At 34.3% G+C, this 15,924-nt stretch overlaps 1 pseudogene; it reads right to left on the bottom strand.

The window, feature by feature from the left end:
- Positions 1–417: 417 nt before the first annotated feature.
- On the bottom strand, positions 418–10,489 carry LOC113920560 (annotated as a pseudogene).
- Between the last annotated feature and the right edge of the window lie 5,435 nt (positions 10,490–15,924).

Raw genomic sequence — 15,924 nt, 5'->3', positions numbered from 1 at the left:
TGCAATAAACTACAAATTAAAAAGCAAGAGTTTTCATCTTTCATTTTATTTACTTCAGAGTTTAATTTAAAAATGAGACTATTTATATATTGATGTGTTTCTTTTTCATTCTCAATAATTTCTTTTTGCTTTTTATTTATTTCCCTCCAGACAGAAAGATTAGTTGGTCCAAGCAATGGAACATGATTTGTAAAAATTAAAAAAAAAAAAAATTATCAAGTATTAGCTTTTTTTTACGTTGGAAAGAAATGTTTAATCTGAAGGTAGCACATAATACTGTACAGGGAGTATTCCCAGTGTTCCTCTCCATATTATAAGAAAGTTCTCAAGAATAACTGGATTCGCTGGAGCCTGCCCCCCCTGCCCATGGGAAGGAAAGGAAATGTAGGAGGCAAAGCGCTGAGGTCTGCTCTCTTGTCACTCATAGATCTAGTTCTGAGCACAGCTCTAAGTAATTCACCAGCTCCTCAGGCTGAACCACAAACCAATCTCCTCTGTACTCCACAGAATCACTACCATGGATAATGTTCCTGCCAACTTGGATTCAAAAGTCCCCATGGGTGGTCCAGTCTTAGAGTCTGCAGGGTTGGGGTCCCTGAGCATCACTTGGCCTGTCTTCAACACATTCAGCCCCTCCCAGGCTATGGCAACCACAGACCCTGATTGCATGTACTTTACCAGGCCGCCAAAGAATACACAGTCCTTCGGGACAATGTAGTGTTCCTTGAGAAGGTCTTCAGAAGCCTGAATTAATTTCATAGCAATAAGGTGAAATTCCTTTTGCTGAAAATGCTTGATGATCTCTCCCACGAGGTTGCGCTGGACCCCATCAGGCTTGATGGAAATGAAAGTGCGTTCCTTCGCTGTTAGTTGTGGTTCTCCTCCAGCCAAACCTCTGTAACTCCATCTGGGACACCGGCACCGGAAAGGCTAAGTATAAGCTTTTGATGTTACATATCACTTCTCATGCCTCTACTGGGCCATCAAAACAACTGAAAACATGCAAGGTCTAATGTGGCCATGTAGTTAAATCCAAAGATTACAGCTTTGATCTGCCTGGCCTCATGAATTGGGAACTGATGGGAACTTGGATGCCAAGCCAATGTCCACATGGGTAGTGGTGATAAGTGCCCTCTTGGCAATCCACTCCTACCAGGAAAGTATATTTGATCCCTAGGAAAGGGAGTGTTGTGAGAGTGGATTCTTGGATACACAAAAAATAACTCTATTAACATAGATTAAATTATTTTCTTCTGGTGGAATAAAGGCCGGAATTACAAATGAATTTCAGTTAATCAAAATTAAAAAAAAATAGAGAGAGTGTTTCTTAAGAGCTGAGATTTTGCTTAGGAAAATTTATGCCCAATAAAGATACCTGATGCATAGAAAAATTTTTTGTTACACTTTTCACCCATAAACAAAGCCTGATAATAATTTCTTTTTCCTGTATCTTTAAGTTGTTTTGACGATTAATAAGAAAAATGAAGTTCTAAGTGTTTGGACTAGTTAATGACTTCTCCTTAATCCACACAGTGCCATTCACAGATAGGATATGACTATTGCATGTGTTCTTGTTATTGGTTTTGCCATAATGAAATTGAGGATGAGGAGTATAATGTAGTTAATTTCTCCAAAACTCTTGGCTGAGGCATATTTCTGAGCTGTTCCTGCCCCTGATTATCAAATAGGCATACAGTTATTCCCAAATCCCATAGCATTTTTATGATCAGTTTTTGATCCAGGGGCTTCAGTTTTGATCTATTTGTTTACAAATTTGTTTCACATTTAGTGCATTTAGAAACTGGAAAAGAGCAGTAGTATTTTTAATTGATGCCAACAGCATTTTAAGATCTATAAATTTTGCGAAGTATTTTCCGATTAAAACGTACTAAAAGAGCTAGCAGTGACTGGCTTATTCTCCTTCAAATTACTATTTGACATAAACATGGAAACACTAAAAATAATATGAAATTTCAACTGCATTCAGTATGGAAAGAAGTATATTTAGTTTGTCACTAGAATACAAAGAAGGCCGCAGTGACTAGCGTAAACTGAGAGAAATGGAGAATTTGGTCCAAAAACCGGGCCAGGGTGGGGTGGCCAGATCCCACGAAGATGTGTCCATGAATAGTTTAAATTTTAAAAAGAGGTAAAAGCTGCTAGTATATTTAAACTGAGAAATGTGATTGACTTTATCAAGGATCACTCTGCTAGGTGGGGAGAATCGACAATGAAGGGCAGTGCAGAAATGAATAAACCGATGAGGTTAATGCTACTAAATTTGTAATGGTGAAAAGTCTCAAAATCTAGAAACTTCTACAAGAAGAATTATGATTTGCCTTACCAATATGTGAAAAAACAATCTAGTATTGATACAAAAATTGATAGATGAGTCGATGATTTAGAAATGAATGGGGCAAGAATTGATAGAGAAAATAGTGGAAAAGAATGACAGCCCAGAAACTGACCATTGTATATAAAATATATATGCATAAGTTTTAAAAAATCCAAATTAATTAAATAGAATAATAGTTAAACATTGCTGAAAGTTTAAGAAATAATGTAGAAAAAAATGACATTCTTATATCTGAATTTATAATTTAAAAAAATACAAAGAAAAAGGAAAAAATGTGTCTATATATGGACTTCTGTGGAGGAAAATGTTTCCTAAACATGTTAAAATTCTTTTAAAGCCACATAGATTTTTAAAAAATATAAAAACATTTTAGTTCAGAAATAAAATTAAATGTACATATAATAACAAAACACTTAGATTTTTATGACAAAGAACCAGTATCTTTTTTATAGAAAATTACCTTACCAAACATTAACACAAATGTTAACATATCTATAGAAAAAAGTCAAAGATATCAAAAGAAAGGGAAACCTTTTATTAATAAGAATATAAAAAATCCAAAATCATTGCTTATTGAATGTGAATGTATACAGTAAAAACGGTAATATTATATGATCACGATATGTCAACTTTTGAAAATGCTTGTTCTCTCATAAATAGCTAGTAAGAGTATCGTTGATACAGAGTCTTTAGAGAGCCATTAGAATATTTTAAAATTATGTTTCTATTTTTTCCTGTGATCACATTTCTGAAAATTACTTTATAAAAGTAAAGGCTATATTCAAGGATGTCTCTGAAACAATATTATATTGAAACATTGGAAATAAACAATTAAGTTGTTTAAATAAAGTATGGCAGAACAGGATAAAATATCATGTAACCATTAATATGTATATTTTCAAAAGGTAATAATGACACAGACTACCTACTGGAATGCAATAGTACATAAAATGCAGGACATAATATGATTGCAACCACATCAAAATCATGTATGTGCTTAAATAAGGCAACACATGCAGAGGGTCTATAATCATGACATTAAGAGCATTTGCTCTGCCCTCAAATTACCAAGATCTGGACCCCAGTTCTGAAATGTGCCAGCTGTGTTACCTTGGGTAGTTCGCTCCCTGTGACTTGGACAGTGCCTAAGTTTGCCTTTATATAAAATAGGACAATAGTAATATATGGCACTTTGTGAAATTTATTTCATGACATCCTGAGTTAATACTCAAGAAAAGAGAGCTGATAACAGTGTTTTACATTTTATACATCATTTTCCTTTTGCATATAAGAAACATCCCTGTTTCCACTAAACAAGTTAAAAAACTGAATATTTACTGTGCTTGGGAAAATTTTGCTACCCATCTTTCATCATACCCCTTAGAATTGCTCCCCAGAAGCAACTGCTCTCCTTAAATTTATGTCGAGCACTCTTTTGAGTCATATTGTTTAGTACTGTCTGCTTTTGAACTTTAGGTATTTGCGAACATATCATAAGGTTTAAAACTTAACTTGCTTCCTTTTCTTAATATTACACTTTTAAGATTCATCACAGCTGACACATATGGCTAGTTGATTCATTTTCACTGTACATACAATTCACTGAATGAATGTATGAATATTCATTTACTCAATCTAATATTGATAACATTTAAGTTGTTTCCACTTTTTTAGGTATTACAAAAAATGCTGCCATGAACACTCTTGTGCATGTCTTCTGTGCACCTATGCCAGAGTGTCTAAAGTTATCTACCTAGAATTGAAACTGCTGGGTTGTGTGCACGCGCGCACACACACACACACACACACACACACCTTAAAGAACTGGTACAAAACAATATGAGGTTCCTTACAAAATTAGAAAGAGAGACAGTTTTGTAGAGATGGAACCCTGTCTATAGTGCTGAAAACTTAAACACATCCCCACTAGAAAATGGTATGTTCTAACAGTGCTTTTTGTAGAACCTAAGTATTCTATCTGGGTGACACATTTCACATCTGAGGTTACTGATGTGACAATATCTCCTCTCATGGGTACTATTTCCCCACCCATATCCACGTTTTAGGCATGAAATAAAAGAAATGATGATTTCTCAAGATAGCAAATCTTTTAGGCAAGCCCTTTTCTTTGTTTAAGCATCATCAATTCATTATCAGCATTATTGTTGATATATACTCCATTAGTTTATAAAACCTAACCAACTATCAATAGCTCAACCACCATCAGCATTTCCTTGACTGCTTTATGGTATGGATTGAGTGGGCTGTGTATTAGTTCCAGTTTTCTTTTAATGATACTGAGAGACGTGCTCAGGCTTTTAAATTACTGCAGCAATGCAGCTGAAAAAAATTAAAGCAATTTTACCTCGAACCAAGGTAAACAAATCATTTTCACACCCTGTTTTCAACTTTCATTCCTTCAAAAAAATATAAGACAGCAGTCTTTCTTTATGGCATATTAGAACATTAATTATTCTCTGGATAAAAAATAAGGAATAAAAAATAAAGCGGGCAAGGTATTTTTAACTGGATTTGGACATAGATAATTAACAGGCAAGAGACAATGTTTCTGCTCATAACTAATTTTTTATTATGATTTCTTTTGCTGGAAAATGTGCAACACTTTAGTTTCTCTCATTCTCTGAATGGCTGCCATCTATTCTTAAGCTAAGAGAAAAATCTGTGACACTTCCTAAAAATTAGTTTCTGAGGACATGTATTCATTGTAAAAAGAAGAAAAATAAATCACATAAAAGCAATTCCACCTAAAAATAGCTATGCTATGTTGGTCTAGCTGAATTATAGCCAGGAGAAAATTTTAACAGAAGAACAGATGAGAACAATACACATCATTCCAGATTCTATAAAAGAGCTAGAGGAATATTCCTGTTATAAACTGTAAAAATGTTTATATGAATTAACAAATCTTTTATCAAAAGAATACTACTGAAATAAGTCCAGGTTTGCCTTAAACATGCAGGGAGACAAACTCTGAAGTCATCCCCTTATTTACCAGAGGGACCTGACCCAGGGCTTGGAGTGAAAGGAAGCATCCTAAAGGACAATGGGGATGAGGAGGGAGAAGGGATAATTGATGATAATTGTGCTAATTAAATAAGATAAAACAAGATGATACATTCTTTCTAAATTAGAAATAAACCTGTCTGAATGTAACAGAAAATCTAAATAATGATCTTATCTAAATTGATTTTAATTTTTCTTATGTAGCAAGAACTGAGAAGTATTTAATCTGGGGCTGATATGATGACTGGAGAATGTGCAGTAACATGATACCATCAACACTTCTGCTCATCTTGGGATTGTGGTTTTTATTCTTTGTCCTGTCCCCTTATGGTTGCATAATATCTGCTTTACCACCACCAGGTCATCTTCATTGTAGGTGGGGATATGTGAAAGGACATGACAGTGAAAGCCTCTTCCTTTGTAAATAACTTTCCTGGAAGACTCTTCCAATGACTTCCATTTTCATCACATTTGTGTTCCCATCTTTTAAAAGAACTACTATTTCAATTATTTTGTTGTTTTTAAGTCATGTTGGTAAACGAACTTTTTTAAGAATAAAAAAAAAAAAAACTCTTAGAAACAGAGAGTAAAGTGGTACTTGTCCAGGGCTGAGGGTGGGGGAAATGGGGAGATGTTGAGCAAAGGGTAGAGCTTTTAGTTATAAGATGGATAAATTTTAGGTATCTAATACACAGTGTGGTGACTACAGTTAACAAGACTGCATTGTATACTTGAAAGTTGCTACGAGTTACTCTCGTAGCATTAAAAAAAGGTTATTCTGTGAGGTCATACAAGGTGTCAGTTAATCCTACAGTTGTTATCACTTCACAATATTTAAGTGCATCAATTCAACATATGGTACACCTTAAATTTACACAATATTATATGTCAAATATATCTCAACAATGCTGGAAAAAGGAAAACTACTTAAAAAATGAGAAAATAGTTGTGATGGTTAGTTTTATTTGTCAACTTAGTAGGTGTTTTTTGGATGATGTTAACGTTTAAATTGGTGAACTTTGGGTTGAACAGATTGTTCTCCCTAGCGTGGATGGGCCTCATCCGATCAGTTGAAATCTTGCATGGAACAAAAAGGCAAACCTCCCAAGTGTGAGGGAATTCTCTAGAAAATGGATGATGGCCTTCATCTGCTCCAGTGGTTCTCCTGGATCTCTAGGCTGCCAGCTCACAATGTATATTTTGTACTCATCAACCTGTATAATCATATGATCCAATTCCTTAAAATAACTCTCCTGTTTAGGCACACATTCTATGGTTTCTGTTTCTCTGGAGAACCTGGAGTAATATAATAATCATATGTATGACCACATGCATGGAGATTTATCTCCCTCTCTAAGCTGTTCCATTTCTATGATAATTTTTTTCTTGCCCTTTATTAGTATTTTACAGTCTTCTTCATATAGATTTTCTGCTTTTCTTCTTTTTAAGATTTTAAAAATTTATTTATTTATGAGAGGCAGAGAGAGAGAGAGGCAGAGGCAGAGGGAGAAGTAGGCTCCCCACTAAACAGGGAGCCTGATGTGAGGTTCATTGTGGGACTTGATCTCAGGACCCCAGGATCATGACCTGAGCCTAAGGCAGACACTTAACCAACTGAGCCACCCAGTTGCCCCTCTGCTTTTCTTCTTAAGTTCACTCCTAAGTACATTAAATTGTCTTGTTTTCCATCCATCATAACTCCTGATTATTATTTCTAATCATGAAGGCTGCTATTTTCAGCATATTAACTTTATACCTAGCCACTTCACAAAATTATCTTACTTTTTGTCCTGCTATTTTTACATATAATTATTTTTAGAATTTTAGGCACACAATCATATCATTGGAAACTAATGATAATTGTATCTCAACTTTTAAAAATGTTTCTACATTATATTGCTGTCTCTTTCTAAATTATTTAGCTAGTACCTTCAGTAACATATCCTTGTTTGTTCTTGACATTAAAAGAAATATTTCTCAAGTGTGATATAATATTTTAAAATAACAAATAGTAAACTTCTGCAGGTTGAAATCAGATTTGTCTTCATATTTCTACCCTGCCAAAAATCACCACTGTGCCTACAAATATAATGGATATATAATAGGTACAAAATATCTAATCGTTAGTGAAATAAATGACAAAACCATGAGATTAATTTAGCAACCACTTTCTCCCATCACTCTTTATAATTGCATCAATATCCTCAAGGTATCTGACTGCCAGCTATCTTGTTTCAAAGTGGAAAGAATTTCCTCTCTGTTCATTTCATGTTACAGTTTTATAGAAGTCTCAGAAGAATATTTCTTGTGCTCCATGATCAGAGAGTATTTCCAGTTAAATCACTCTTTCTGTGATCATGTTATTACTTAAACATTTGTCCAATGAATGGTGGAGGTGTAGACTTCTCAATATACTGCCTATTCCCAGAATCATAAATTCCATCTTCTTCAACACCCAGTCACCCTAATTGGCCTTACTGGCATGTCTGATTCTTTCTCCCCAAAGAACTTGTTCTTTTATCAGAGGCTTCAAACTCTTCATTGCAAGGAAATTACTATTGGATGTACTACTATTCCATTTTCCATACTTTTAAGTACTGAACTGTTATGTCCCTCCAATATTCCTATGTTGAAGCCCTAATCTCTAATGGAATGGTACAGGATGTGGGGCCTTTGGAAAGTAATTAGGTTTTGATGAGGTCACTAAGGAGGAGCCCTTTACAAAAAGAGGAAGAAAAAATATGAGTTTCTTTTTTCCACCATGCTAGGATACAGTAGAAGGTGGCCATCAGCAATCCACAATCTGGGAACAGGGCCTTCACCAAGAATCGAATCTACTGGCATATAGCTGTAGAACTTCCCAGGCTCTGGAAATGTGAAAAAGAAAATGTATATCGTTTAAGCCAACCAGTCTATGGTATTTTGATAACAGCAGCTCAAACTGACTAAAACACATATGTTCTCAGATTTTTCTGAAACCAAAGGTGAATGTAGACTAGGAAATCTTGCTAAAATACATACGACATTTCATTTGTTATATGGTTGTTACACAGATGGCACACAGAGGTTCAGGGATGAAGTAAACTGCAAAATCAATCAGATAGCTAGAAAGTTAAAGCCATGATTCATACCAGGATCTGTCTGAATCCAAAGCACTTGTTCTTTCTAGTATACTACATTCTTGTAAAAACTGGGATACAGCCAGAAAGATAAATAATGTTGAAATTAAATTATATAAAATCAATTATGATGAAGCAAATTATATGTTATCATAGAAAACTAGCACATTTGAGCTACATGCCTATCTATAGAGTTTGGTACTAGGGAGGAGACTATTCTATCTTAAAGGAGAGAGAATAAGAAACATTTTGGGAAGGGGCACCTGGGTGGCTCAGTCGATTGAACATCCAGCTCTTGGTTTTGGCTCAGGTCATGATCTCAGGATCATGAGATCAAGCCCCATGTCAGGTTCCTCACTCAGTGCAGAGTCTCCTTGTCCCTCTTCCCCCCCCCACACACATGTACGCCCTCTCAAATAAACAAATAAATAAATAAAATCTTAAAAAAAAGAAATATTTTGGGAAATTTCAAATACATACAAATAGGGAGAGAATACAGTAGGGTCCTTCACCGCAATGGACACATCATTCAGTTTCAGTAATTATTATCCCATGACCAGTCATGCCTCATCTATACTTCTTTTTTTTTTAAGATTTTATTTTTTTATTTGAGAGAGAAAGCGAGAGAGAGAGAGAGCAAGACATCATGAGCAGAGGGGAAGAGTAGAGGGACAAGCAGACTCCCCACTGAGCAGGAAACCCAATGCAGGACTCAATCCCATCATCCTGAGATCATGACCTGAGCCAAAGGCAGACGCTTAACGGACTGAGCTGAGCAGGCGCACCTCATCTATACTTCTTTAACCATTCCTTCTCCTCCCTGGCAAGATATTATGTTTAAGTAGAGCCTAGGCTTCCATTTCATTTCGACTGTGACTAATTCAATACTATCTCTAAAAGATTAGACTTTAACAAAAACAAAAATGATACCATAATCATATCTTTAAAAAAAAACAAACTAAACAATCATTGCTAACCTCTGCAATCAGTGAAGATTCAGGTTTCCCTGGCTGTCTCAAAAGTGGATTCTTTGAATCAGGATCTAAACAAGATCTTGTCATTTTCTTTAAGTCTATTTATTTGAGATAGAGCGAGAGCGAATGAGAGAGAGAACGAGAGAGCACAATGGGTGTGGGGAGCGGCAGAGGGAGAGAGAGAAGCAGGTTCCCCACTAAGCAGGGAGTCCAATGGGGGGCTTGATCCCAGGACCCTGAGATCATGACCTCAGCTGAAGGCAGAGGCTTACCCAAATGAGCCACCCAGGCATCCCTAAGTCTTTTTAATCTCATTTTTTACTCCCTACTTTTTTTATTTCCATATATCTTTTTTGTTGTCATCAAAGAAACCATGTTGGGTAGGGGGATGGGGTAACTGAGTGAGGGCATGTGACGTAATGAGCACTGGGTGTTATATACAACTGATGAATCACTGAACACGACCTCTGAAACTAATACACTATATGTTAATTAATTGAATTTAAATTAAAAAAATAAAAAATGATTAAAAAAGAAATCATGTTGTCATTACATTATTTTGCTGGGTTTGTAAAATTGTGATATATTAATTCAATCATTTTTCTTAATTTATTATATGAAATTTCTCTGTAAAAAATAATTTCTCCCTTAACTATTTGAATATCCTGAGGTAAGATTTCATATAACAAGGATAGGGTAAAAACTTGACTTTTCCTCCAGTAATTACTATTTTTCAGGAAAGTAACAAATGAGGTTTTTTTGGCCTGCAAACTATTATAAATAGTTTATATATAAATAGTTAAATATAAATGTAAATTTATTTGATATGATTCAGTCTAAGAATATTATTTTCATTGTTTCCCAAATAGTCCTATTTTTGGCCAGTAGTAGTCTCTTTGCATTTCTTGTGGGTCGTTTTGAAATATCCTCGGTAGATTTTGATAGCTATCTTGCGTTCTGACTCACCATATTCCAGACATATCCTGCATGTTTCTCCCATTCTTGGAATTAGCCATTTTTCCAGAGATCATTGTATTTTGGGGAGAAATAGTTTTCAATACCACAGTCTGGTTTATGGGTGTTTTTTGCTACTATTTGTGTGTTTGTTTTAGAGAAAATATACCTTAAATTCATCTTTATATCTCCAGATTAAATTTAGGAATATAGGGTTTTATATTTAATGTGTTTGATTTAGTTTGCATCTGTTTCTCTAATGATGAAAGCGGTGCTTTGAATTACTAAATTTATGATAACTATTACTGAAACAATGTATGGTTTTTAAATAATTTGAATATTTTAAATTTGCTTATGTAAGAAGACATTAATATAGTGAAAGATAAAATTTATTTATGTAAGAAGACATTAATATAGTGAAAGATAAAGAAAAAATGAAATACCATCAAAATCCCAGCAGCAGTGTGTCTGTGTGTGTGTGTGCACATGTGCAAGTGTGATAATTAAAAACACTTATTTGGAAGTGCAAAGGATTTAATAGAGCCAAGTAAATGTTTAAGAAAGAAAGGAAATACTTTTTTTCAGTTATTTTTTCTTGTAATAGCTCCTAGTAAGAAGTGTACAAATTACTATATTTTATAACTATTTGAAATATTCTTTTCTGGGGCTATCTACCATCTTGATACACAGAATAATTATTTCATTTTGGTTTTAATATTAAAAGTCAACTATTTTTTTCATATTTAATTTCTATATCTGTATTTGACATTTTTTTAAAAATTTTTAAGGCTTTATTTATTTTGCATAGCGAAAGAGAGCAAGAGGGATGCCTGGGTGGCTCAGTAGGTTAAGCATCTGCCTTGGGCTCGGGTCATCAACCCTGGGGGCTGGGATCGAGTCCCGCATCAGGCTCCTTGCTCAGCGGGGAGTCTGCTTCTCCCTCTGCCTGCCGCTCCCCCTACTTGTGCTCCCTCTCTTTCTCTGACGAATAAATACATAAAATTTTAAAAAAAGAAAAAGGGAGCAAGAGCCGGTGGACAGAGGAGGAGGGGGAAGCAGGCTCTGCTGAGCAGGGAGTCCGATATGGGGCTCCATCCCAGGACCCTGCGATCGTGACCTGAGCCCAAGGCAGACACTTAACCGACTGAGCCACCCAGGCGCCCCTGTATTTGACTTCAAAGTCATAAATATTCTATATAGTTTTATCTATCCATACATATATGTGTTTACAAGTCATAAAGTCAAATTCACAAACTAATGTATATTTAGAGAAATATAGGCTCTGTGGCTTCTACTCCTTATTTTCTCCTTCCTTATGCAAGTAAATAGTTAAGAATTTTATTATTTCTTATATTTTAAAATATAAGCAATAGTAACACATGATAAGGAATTTTTCTACTTTTCTATATATATATTTTTTAAAGATCTTATTTATTTGCTTTGAGAGAGAGAGAATGAGAGATAGAAAGCACGAGAGGGAAGAGGGTCAGAGGGAGAAGCAGACATCAGGAGAAGCCCGATGCGGGACTCGATCCCGGAATTCCAGGATCATGACCTGAGCCGAAGGCAGTCGCTTAACCAACTGAGCCACCCAGGCGCCCTATGTATTTTTTTAATCTTATTCTATGGAGAATACTCCTTAGAATTTGGATAGCACTGTATTCACACTGTTCCTTATTGATGAACATTTAGGCTGCTTTTGGTTTTTGCTGGCACAGAAAAACTACAATGAAGAGCCTTCTGCAAATGCCTCTCCATATTTTTGTGAGTATACTTACAGGAAAGATTTCCTGTTTGTGGGATCATTGTATCAAAACTTAAATGTATAGGTAATTTTATCAGGTATTCCCAAATTCACTTCCACAGGTGTTGTGTGAGTTTGCATTTCTCACAGCAATCTGTTAGAGTGTCTATTCCCCATAGCAACATAAATATGTTTTCAAATTTTGGGACTCCTGCCAATGTGATAGAGGAGAAGTTATATCTCTGCATAGTTTAATTTGAAATTATTTTCTTTTTAAGTAAAGTTGACAATTTTTTATGTGATCAAGAACCATTTCAGATATTTATTTGTGACCACTCTGATTACATCTATATAAAATTTATATTTATAGTAAGTAGATGACAGGAAGCAGTGAATGGATAAATGGATAGAAAGAGATTAACCATTAAAAATAATTATTTTTCTCTAGTTCTTATTTACTTTGCTCATGATGCTCCTGTCTGCAATGCTTTGTTTGTTTGTTTGCTTAAGGTTTATCTATTTGTTTGAGGGTGGGGGAAGGGCAGAGGGAGAGAGAAACTCATGCAAACTCTGTGCTGAGCACAGCCAATCTGAGGTTCGATTGCATGACCCTCTCAGAACATGAGCTGAAACCAAAACTTGGAGGCTTAACTGACTGCGCCACCCAGGCACCCCTGCAAGAAGTGCTTTCCTTTTTACAGTTTCATGAAGTGCAAATTGACAATTCTTTTTTTTTTTTGATATTTTAATTTTAAGTCATAGTTATAAAATTTTCCTTATGTCAAAATTACATAACATTTAATCTACATTTTCTCTAGCATTTGTATGGATATAATTTATACCTAACACTTTTTTTAATTGCACATTATTTTAAGTATATAATCTGATGAGTTTTGACAAATGTAAATGTTTAACCACCACTCCACTTGATATTTATAACAATTCCACCATTCCAGAAAGCTTCACTGCACCACTTTACATTCAATCTCAACCATCCTCCCCTGAAGGCAACCACCTGACCACATTTTACCTAGAATGATGCTTTGGGTATGCAACAATATGAGACTATCTGGCATTCTTTCAATATATTGCTGATGATGAACATTTATATTACCAGCTAGTGGTTGTTGTAAGTAAAGCTTCCATGAAATTCATGTAAAATATTTGTATGGAAAATATTTTCTCTCTCTTGGGAAAATATTAGAAGTGGAATTGGTAGCTCACATGATAAGTGTTCTAACTTTGTACAATCTGCCAAACTTCATTTCCAAAGTGTCTGTACCATTTTACAGTCTGAGCAGCAATCCACGAGAGTCTCATTTGCTCCACATCCTCACCAAGAATTGGTATGGTCAATCCTCTTAAATTTAGCCCATCCAGTGAGTTTCTAGTGACATTATCAAAGTATTTTAAATTTGCACTTCTCTGATTACAAATTATGTTAAGCTTACTTCTAAGAGCTTATTGGATATTCATAAATCTTTTATGAAATGTCTTTCCAAGTCTTTTTCACACATCTGAAAACTTGTCAATTTTATTTTTGAATTATTAGAGTTATTTTTATGTTATGTTTAAAACGCTTTTGTTTGATATATGAACTATGAATGTATTTCCCAGCCTGTGGCTTACTCCTTTTCTTCTTTATAGTGTTTTTTGAGGAATAGAAGATTTAAATTTCAATGTAATTTACTTTTCTTTATGTCTACAATTTATTACAAGCTTTTTGTTTTGTTTCATTTTGGTTTTTGGTTTTTTGAGTATGGTGTTAGGCAGGGGTCAAGATTAGGTTCTTTCCATAGATATGTATCCAATTGTAGAGCATCATTTATTGAAAATACTAAACATTAAACATTTAATTACTTTTGTGCCTTTGTTGAAGATTAAATGACATATGTACGTGTGGGTCTATTTCTTGACTACAGTCTGTTCTTTTGATTACAATTTTAATTACTTTAAGTCTTGAAACCAGGTAGTTTAATTTCTCCATCTTTGCTCTTCACTATTTTATGTACTTTGCATTTCCAAATACATTTTTTAATTACCATGTGAATTTTCAGTTGTGTGCAACTGCATGCACACAAATACACACATGCACATCCACATCTTTACAAAGCTGCTAGGATTTTGATGGCACTTTCTTTGTATCCATATTGAGGCAACTTCTTTGTATCCTTACTAAGGAGAATGCATGTCTCAAATACCCTGAGTTTTCCAATCAATGAACATAGGACATGTTTCTGTTTTATTTGGATCTTCTTCAGTAATATTTTGTAATTCTTAGTGTAGGAATATTGAATACTCTTCATTAAATTTGCTCCTAAGTATCTAATATTAAATATTAAATATTAAATATTTTATTTTTAAATAATTGTATTTTACTTCCACTTTTGTTGCTGGTACACAGAAATACCATTGAATTCTGTAAATTAATCTTATATCCTAAGGCTTTCCTTAATTTACTTATTGTCCCATCAACTAAATCAATGAATTTCATCCCTAAGGAAACCATCTCCTACATAGTTATACCTCTTAAGAGCAGAAAAGATCCAGAGATGAATGTTTGAGTTGAAGGAAAATAATATTTAGGACATTTTATTTATTTTTTCTTATATTAGTATAGTTGAAGCACAATGTCACATTAGTTTCGGGTATACAACATAATGATTCAACTTCTTTATATATTATGCTATGGCCACCACAAGTGGAGTTACCATCTGTCACCAAACAACAGTATTACAGTATCATTGACCATATTCCTTATGCTGGGCCCTTTATTCTTGTCTTATTCATTTCATAACTGGAAATCCTAGAAAAGAACATGGGTGATAATTTCTCTGACATTGGCCATAGCAACATTTTTCTAGATATGTCTCCTAAGGCAAGAGAAACAAAAATAAAAATAAACTATTGGGACTACATTAAAATAAAAAGCTTTTGCACAGCAAAGGAAACCAACAGCAAAACAAAAAGGCAACCTGCTGAATGGGAGACGATATTTGCAAATGATGTATCTGATAAGGTGTTAATATCCAAAATATATAAAGAACTTACACAGTTCAACACACACAAAAATATGATTAAAAAATGAGCAGAAGACCTGATAGACATTTTCCCAAAGAAGACATACAGATAGCCAGCAGACACATGAAAAGATGCTCAGCATCATTAATCGTCAGGGAAATACAAATCAAAACCACAATGAGGTATCCTCTTATACCTGTCAGTAAGGTCAAAACCAGAAGGACAGGAAGTATTGGTGAGGATATGGAGAAAAAGGAACTCCCATGCACTGTTGATGGGAATGTAAATTGGTACAGCCACTGTGAAAACAGTAAGGGATTTTAAATAAGTAATTATTTCCATAAACAATTCAGGTAAGTAATAAGATATCTATATTTTTCAAAGAAGGACATGAATTGAAAAAAAATTTGATAAAAATGGACTAAAAGAAACATCTGACACTATATAACAGGTTATATTTTATATATCAATGATAATGTTACACTGCATATTTTGGACCTAGTCTTATGTATCAATTTATTTTTTAAGTATATTTAAATAGCTCAAAGTCTAACCACTTTTAAAGAGTATACATTCTACAAATCATTCATTGTAAAACAGATATATTTATCTGGTAACTTCATTTAAAAAATTATTTCATTTTGGTAAGAACACTTAACATGAGATCTACTCTCTTAACACATTTTTAAGTGTACAATTAAGTATTATTGACTGTAGGTATACTGCTGTACA

Source organism: Zalophus californianus, chromosome 15 (genome assembly GCF_009762305.2).
Source record: "Zalophus californianus isolate mZalCal1 chromosome 15, mZalCal1.pri.v2, whole genome shotgun sequence".
Taxonomy (NCBI): Eukaryota; Metazoa; Chordata; class Mammalia; order Carnivora; family Otariidae; genus Zalophus; species Zalophus californianus.
This window is presented reverse-complemented; position numbering and strand designations above follow the sequence as displayed.